General features: G+C 44.5%; 1 non-coding gene across 1 annotated transcript; it reads right to left on the bottom strand.

The window, feature by feature from the left end:
• Positions 1-4,251: 4,251 nt before the first annotated feature.
• LOC148092295 (U1 spliceosomal RNA) lies at positions 4,252-4,414 on the bottom strand. The gene has a single exon (XR_015715260.1). It is a non-coding gene; the product is annotated as a U1 spliceosomal RNA (small nuclear RNA).
• Positions 4,415-6,883: the final 2,469 nt, after the last annotated feature.

The following is a 6,883-nucleotide window of genomic DNA, read 5'->3' as shown; positions in this document are numbered from 1 at the left end:
ACTGATAAGAAAGAACACGTTTCCAGAAAAAAGAACTTGGGGGGAAGGAACTGAGGGGAGGCTACATAAAAGCTCAAATACAGCCTTTAGCACATGCAGTTTAATTTAAAGCATAAAAGAGCTTGGTTTATTCATTCACAATATTTATTAAAGTACCTACTATGTGCCAGAACCTGGAGATTGTGCTTTAGTAGTAGGCCAATAATCAAGCAAACACAGAAACAAGCTCGTTGCAGTCTGTGAACTGATAGGGAGAAAAAAATAAACAGGGCAATGTGAGAGCGTCTGGGGAGTCTACAGGAGGTATAAGGTCAAAGAAGGTGCTCTAAGGAGTTCTGATCTGGGAAAGAGGAAGTACAAAGTCTGGTTCCAATTAACCTTCCAAGTAAAACCTTTAGAATTCTTTTCTGACCAGAATCTTGGGAGTAGCCACTAAATTCCTTATTCTTAGCCTCCTCAGTACAAACCAATGAGAATGAGAGAGATTTCAAACCCCAGCATGGAATGGTCTGGTTTGGAGAAATCATCCAAAGTGAACAGAAGGAAACCCACAAGCAAAGAAAGCTTTGTGTTCCCCTTTCTTATGAGAATGACGGTTGCTGTTTGGTAATATGCAAGAACAGTAATGATTTAATATGGTGATCTTTACACAGAAAAGTGTATTCTTATTGGCATTTTCTAATATGAAGGGAGCAGTGGAAAGATGGGGTGTGAAATAAGTCTAGGTAGCAATGCACTGGCATGTTAACGTATAATTGTTAATAAGCATTTTAAATATAATTTTTATAATCTTAAAGAACACAAACATATCAGAAACAAAGAATATGGGGAAACTGTTTTCCTTATTTTTGTATTTATTACAGGACTTAACGTCCCCACTCCAATTTGCAAGATCTTTGGAGATCTGTAAATCTCCAAAGATCTGTTCTAAGTTTTACTACATCACTTGCTAAATAGCAAACAGCAAACAACTAGATATTTAAGCAAATTTTCAGTGGTTTCTCCCTACCCATGACAAATATATTAGTCCAACATTGCAACCAGGGACAAGTAAAGACAGACAATCAGTGAACATTTGAACTAGAACACTCTCACTATAAACATAAAGTGAAGCACAAAGAGAACTGACTACCCAACAGCAAACAAAAGGGAGAAATTAGGCATCCAAATTCTCAGCCCAGGATTCCAATGTTTTCCAAAAACGAGAAACAAAATCAACTTAATAGTTTGCAACTGGCACTTGTTTAAAAAACAAGATAAAATAGACACCATCAGAGTAGACTGTACATACTATAGATTCTGTTTTGTGAAACCTTTCAATTTATATATATATGTGTGTCTGTGTTTTTCATACACAGATATACACTTGCACACACAGAGTTATATATCTATGGAGTCTTGATATAAAGACTTGCTATAGGTGGTGGTCAACATTTTTAAAAACACTGCATTTCACACTGACTGTCTTGAAATACTTCCTTGTATTTTTATGTAAACATTGCAATAGCAACATTAAAAACATTAATGGATGGGCTTGCCGGTGTGGCTCAGCGGTTGAGCATCGACCTATGATCCAGGAGATCAAGGTTCGATTCTGGATCAAGGCTCATGCCCAGGTTTCGGGCTCGATCCCCAGCAGGGGACGTGCAGGAGGCGTGATCAATGACTCATCATTGATGTTTCTATCTCTCTCTCCCTCTCCCTTCCTCTCTCTGAAATCAATAAAAATATATTTTAAAAAAATTAATGGATGGCTAATCCTACCTTAAAAATCTCTCCATCAAATCCCATTTCTGCATTTATTCGGCATTCTGCTTCAAGTACTGTTATGGCTACAGCTAAAGCAACTAACTACCCAAAGCAATAGAAGCAGCCCTCTCACTCAGCCAAAGGTACTACAAGAATCACTGCCTGTTAGTCTCCTAAGAAATTTACAGCTAGAGAGGCAGATATTTATTACAAAAAGGACACAGTATGCTCACCAGAGCTCAGAGGTTCAGAGAGTTCTTTCCAAAAAAGGCTCAGAAACAAATCCTCCACAGATTTGATCTCGCCCGGAATGTAATTTCAGGGGGAAAGGGCATTCCTAAATGCCCTAAATTACTAAAATAGTTTCTCTACATAATATTGCCTAAGGCTAATATGGGGGGGGGTAACACGGGACACAGTCACTCACTCCTAATTAGGTGTAAGATTTAAAATGTGAGTTGGCTTGAGAGAAGCTATACTAATATTCCAGCTGAGATACAGAAATATCATATCTAAAGATATCAGATCATTTTTAGACAGCATATTTGGGAGAGGGAAGAGAAGACTCTAGCACTGAAGAGTAAAAGGACAGAAAAACACGGGTAAAGTAAGTCAGGATTAAGAATAGAAAAATGTTAAGGCAAAAGGGAAACTACTCAATCATTACGCCATTGTAAAAGTTTAATCTAATATATATTATGCAGTACTAGATACTTCAGTCACAGTTTGACCTGCCCACAGCCTCAGCCAATCATGTTTTGTGCCACATGACCCCACCTCCCCTTCCACAGCTGACTGGCATTGGGCACCTTTGCCTGAGGCCTGGGACTAAAAGAGGCCCTTAAGAAAACCAGGATATTGAGAGAGGAGCAAAAAGGGAAAGAATTCACAAAAAGAAACAATGAAGTTGGATTAGGGGATTGACGAACCAGAGTTATAAAGAAGCAGGCATAACAGGTAAACTGAGGCTATGAGTAAAAGAAAACAGATACATACAGCAGTGAGGAAGAGAACTACGCATGTCAACAATGCAGAGGAAGCATATGCAGCTTACGAAAAAGACAGGTGACTGGTCAGTAGAGATTCTTGTTTGTGGCAGCTTTCTAGATCTTTCATGTGTATCCCCTTCCTCAAGGTGGAAATATACCCCTAAGACACAAATAAGTGACTAAAAAGGTTTACATCCATTTTTTTCCACATTAAAGAAGATGTCTAAAAACCCTTATCATTAAAAATCTGAGCTAGAAGAGTCCTTGGAATCAGACCAATTCTCTATTTTAGAGAGCAGGAAATTGAGGACCACAAAGGAACTGAAGGTCGCACAGATAGTGGCAGAGCTGGAACAAGAACCAAGGTCTCCTATTTCTGTAGTCATTACCCTCTGTCCTATACTGTTCTAAATAACACCAACATAGAAACATTTTTTATTCAAAAGAAGTATTTTTGCCACACATTTTTAAACGAATCAGCAACCTTTATGTGCATAAGCCATCTCCCACCGTTAAATTTTCCACTTATATATTCTCTAGCTCTCTGTTATCTTTATGAAATAGATTCATTAGATTTCTCCCTTTCTACTAAAAAAACTGTTTTAATACATCTGTCACTAAAGACATTACACAGATAATTCATCAGACCCCTCTGGCTTTTCCCCACTATAATTGTACATTCAAACACAGCATCACTCAGGACATATTATTTCACATACTGCACAGTAGTGTTTGAACTCAAAGTAGTACAAAACAGACATTTTAAATGAAAATAAATTTTTTTAACTAAGGACCATAACGATTTCTTTGAAGAAACACTCATCACCAATATCAGTTAAATTTAGGAGAAAACAGCGCAAGAACAAAGGAAACTAAGGAGGGGCTCATGTGAAATGGTTCAAGTCATTTCCTTACAAATTTTATTACATTCAATCAACTTGTCCTAAAAACAAGAACTACAACTTGGAAACACAAATCACAAAGGGAGGAAATTACTAACCAGTGGGAAAGAATACAAAGAGGTAGAAAAAAGTTGATACAGGGTTGAAAAGATGGTGAAGTTGAAAAGATGGTGAAGCCCTATGTCAGGACTGCGGAACACCTAGATGCTTACTCTGCCAAAACATTTAAGCTCCTCTAAGGATCCTGCAAAGGACGAAGCTAGGGGGAGGGTGGTGAGTTAGTCCTTGTATGTATTTCAAAAGCTGATCCACAGAAAAGCAGAGTCATCAATTTCCTAAGAACATTCTCGGCCATCTTAAAACAGTAGAAATTAAGACAGCATATTTTTAAAAATTCTTTGCTTAGGTTTAAGCTGAACAAGGCATAAAGTGAAGAACACACAACCTAAGGTGATAATGATTAAAGGAAGAAAAACACAAAACTCACAAATCCAGAGGCTACTTCAGTATAGCCAATGAAAGTAGCATATTCAAAAGACTTTTTGTCAAATAAAGAATTAGTGGCAGTGTAAGCACATTACTTTTTTTGTTTTTATCTTTTTTTTTTTTTTCAGGGGAGAGCGCACACCAGTCCCCCAATACCACAAATTATGCAGTGGAGTTTCCCACATTTGGGGAAATCGCAGGGGTCAGCTTGTCGGGAGTACAATGGATAAGCCTCGCCCCGGGAAACCCACCTTCGTGATCATGGTATCTCCCCTACCAGGTAAAGCAGGCTACTTCTTACCCTAACAACTTAAAGGTGTGTGGTTTATCTCCCTTTCATGGTGGAGAAAACTCAGGCTTACAGCCTTTCATTAATCAAGGTCACAAAGCCAGGCAGTGACTGGATCAGGATTGGAACCCAGGCTGTCTGAGCCACACTTAACACCACTTTCCAGTTCAAGAGGTTTCAGTTCTTCCTTACCTGTCACTCAGGAGCTGAGTTTTGAAGGGGAAGTAAAAAGGGGGAATCTGACTTGCTCTCAGTTGTAGACGAAAAGGGGGCCACATACTAAACCCGACAAGCTTAGGGGAGGCCCGCATGGTGGGCCTCACACACTCAGAGACCTAAAGAAACCACACAGGATGGTCTGAAAGGAAAACTTCCCAACTAAAAGTGAGTCACGGTGGGCAGCCCTGTCCCAGGCCGGTACCTCCCTTGACAAAGGTCAATCTGTACCTTAACTGAGCCTGTCAATGGTGTTTCTGCATCTGCTATAACTTATCTTTGGGATGTCAGGGTGATTTCTTTTTTCCAGACCCTTCAGGGTACAACCGCTGCATCAGAGCACAGACCACACGGAACCCCTTTGTTACTGTTATGGTGTTGTTTTAACTGCCCTCTATCACCGACGTCAAAGAAGTGTGTGTCTACCCACTTTACTCTTTACCCAGCCTCAGAGATCTCCCCGCTTAGCTCCCTCCCACCTCCCTAATCTCTCACCAGTGGATTTCATGTCGCCCCTTACGTCTTACCCTTAGATTCTGATGTACAAAATAAGCGGTAAAACTTGCCATTTCCCGGAGCATTTTCTCAAGCGGTTGGGATTTTGCTTCTCGGCAATTATCCTGTATGGCTCAAATACACTCGTAAAACCCGTACAGGTCTGGACGTTTCTTACCTCCACCGAGCAGAACAGAGCCGAGCTGTCAAACACGGAGAAAGAAGTGAGCGCGGCCGCGCGGGCGCTCCATCCGCGCAGCTCGGCTCCGCGTCCCCCGCCCGCGGCCCCGGGACCCAGCCCGCCCCGCTCGGCCGCGCAGCCGGAGCCACGCGCGGTTCTCCGCGGGGCTCACCGGGCCGCGGCTGTCAGACCCCGAGGCGGAGGGACAAAGAGCCCCCCCCACCGGCGGCGGCCCGAGCTGCCGGCCGGACCCCAAGCGGGGTCCCCAAGCGGGGACGCCCGGCGGCAGCTGCTGGGGGCCGAAGGGGGGCGCTACGGCGGAGGGGCGGCCGCGGGCCCGAAGGGTTCCGCCGGTGGCGCGGGCCGGGCCGGCAGGGACGCCTCCAGCCTCTGCTTCCCGCTCGCCCCCTCCCCATTACCTCGCCCGTGCGCTTCTGGTCACCGTCGCCGCCGCCGACGGGCTCCCGGGCGGCGCAGCGAGAAAGCCGGTTAGAGGGGGTCAGCGGCGTCCCGCGCAGGTGAAGCGGTCTCCGGGTCCGGATGGAGCGAGGACGCGACCGGGTAGCAGGGAGGATGTCGGCTTCCAGCTGGAGGAGATTCTACACTTCTCTCTCACGCTCCGCTTCCGCTCCGCCTCCCGGCCGGCCCGGGCCCTTCCCCCACTCCGGGGCGGGGGCGCCCGTCGGCAGCGCGCGGCATTGTGGGAGTTGTAGTCCCGGGATGCGGAAGAGGCGGCACGTGCTGCCCGCCCTCACCTTCCGCAGGTCACGAGGCCGGCGTGGCGCGGCGGCCGGAGGGGCGGGGCGCTTCTCCTTCGGGATTGGAGGGGGCTTTGCGGGAGGCGTGCTCGGCCTCGGTCGCCGGCGGGAGAAGGGGCGCGTGGGCTTCTCACCCAGACCCTCCGGCGGGGAACCGACAGTTGCAAAGCTGTTGGCTTGAGGCAGAAGATTTAGCAGCGACTAAACGTGTGCTGCAGACAAGAATGTCCCTTACTGCCCCTGAAGGTCCTCAGCCCGTGGAGTAAGGCGAGAAAAGTAAAAGGTTGACTAGGAAGAAACAAAACTGTTATTTACAGATAATAAAATTAAGCGGCAAATCTGAGAGAATCTACAGATAAATTGTTACAATTAGGTTTAACAAGGTTAGTAAATCCTGTTTCTGTAGGAGTCAGTTCCAGCCTGTCTGGCTTAATGGTTAGCGCTTCTGCCTGCGGACTGAAGGTCCAGGGTTCGATTCTGGCCAAGGACAGGCACCTCTATTGCAGGCGCAAGGATCAATCTCTCTATCCCTTCCACTCTCTCTGAAAAGCAGTGGAAAAAGTATCCCCGGTTGAGGTTTTTTTTTAAAATCAATGTTTTTATATTCTAGGAAAAAAGATTCCAATTTTTAAAAAGATACCACTTACAGGGGTGAAAGGGACCAATGGGGTAAAAAAGGGGGACATCTGTAATACTTTAAACAATAAAGATAAATTTTTAATAAAGATACCGCTTACAACAAATATCAAAAACCTAGGAATAAAGCAATCAAAGAAATGCAAACTCTGTATGAAGAAAACATTTTTAAAACATTGAAG

This window comes from Miniopterus natalensis, chromosome 10 (assembly GCF_054644295.1).
Source record: "Miniopterus natalensis isolate mMinNat1 chromosome 10, mMinNat1.hap1, whole genome shotgun sequence".
NCBI classification, from domain to species: Eukaryota; Metazoa; Chordata; class Mammalia; order Chiroptera; family Miniopteridae; genus Miniopterus; species Miniopterus natalensis.
Note: the sequence above shows the minus strand (reverse complement) of the source record. Positions and strands in the feature narration are given on the sequence as shown.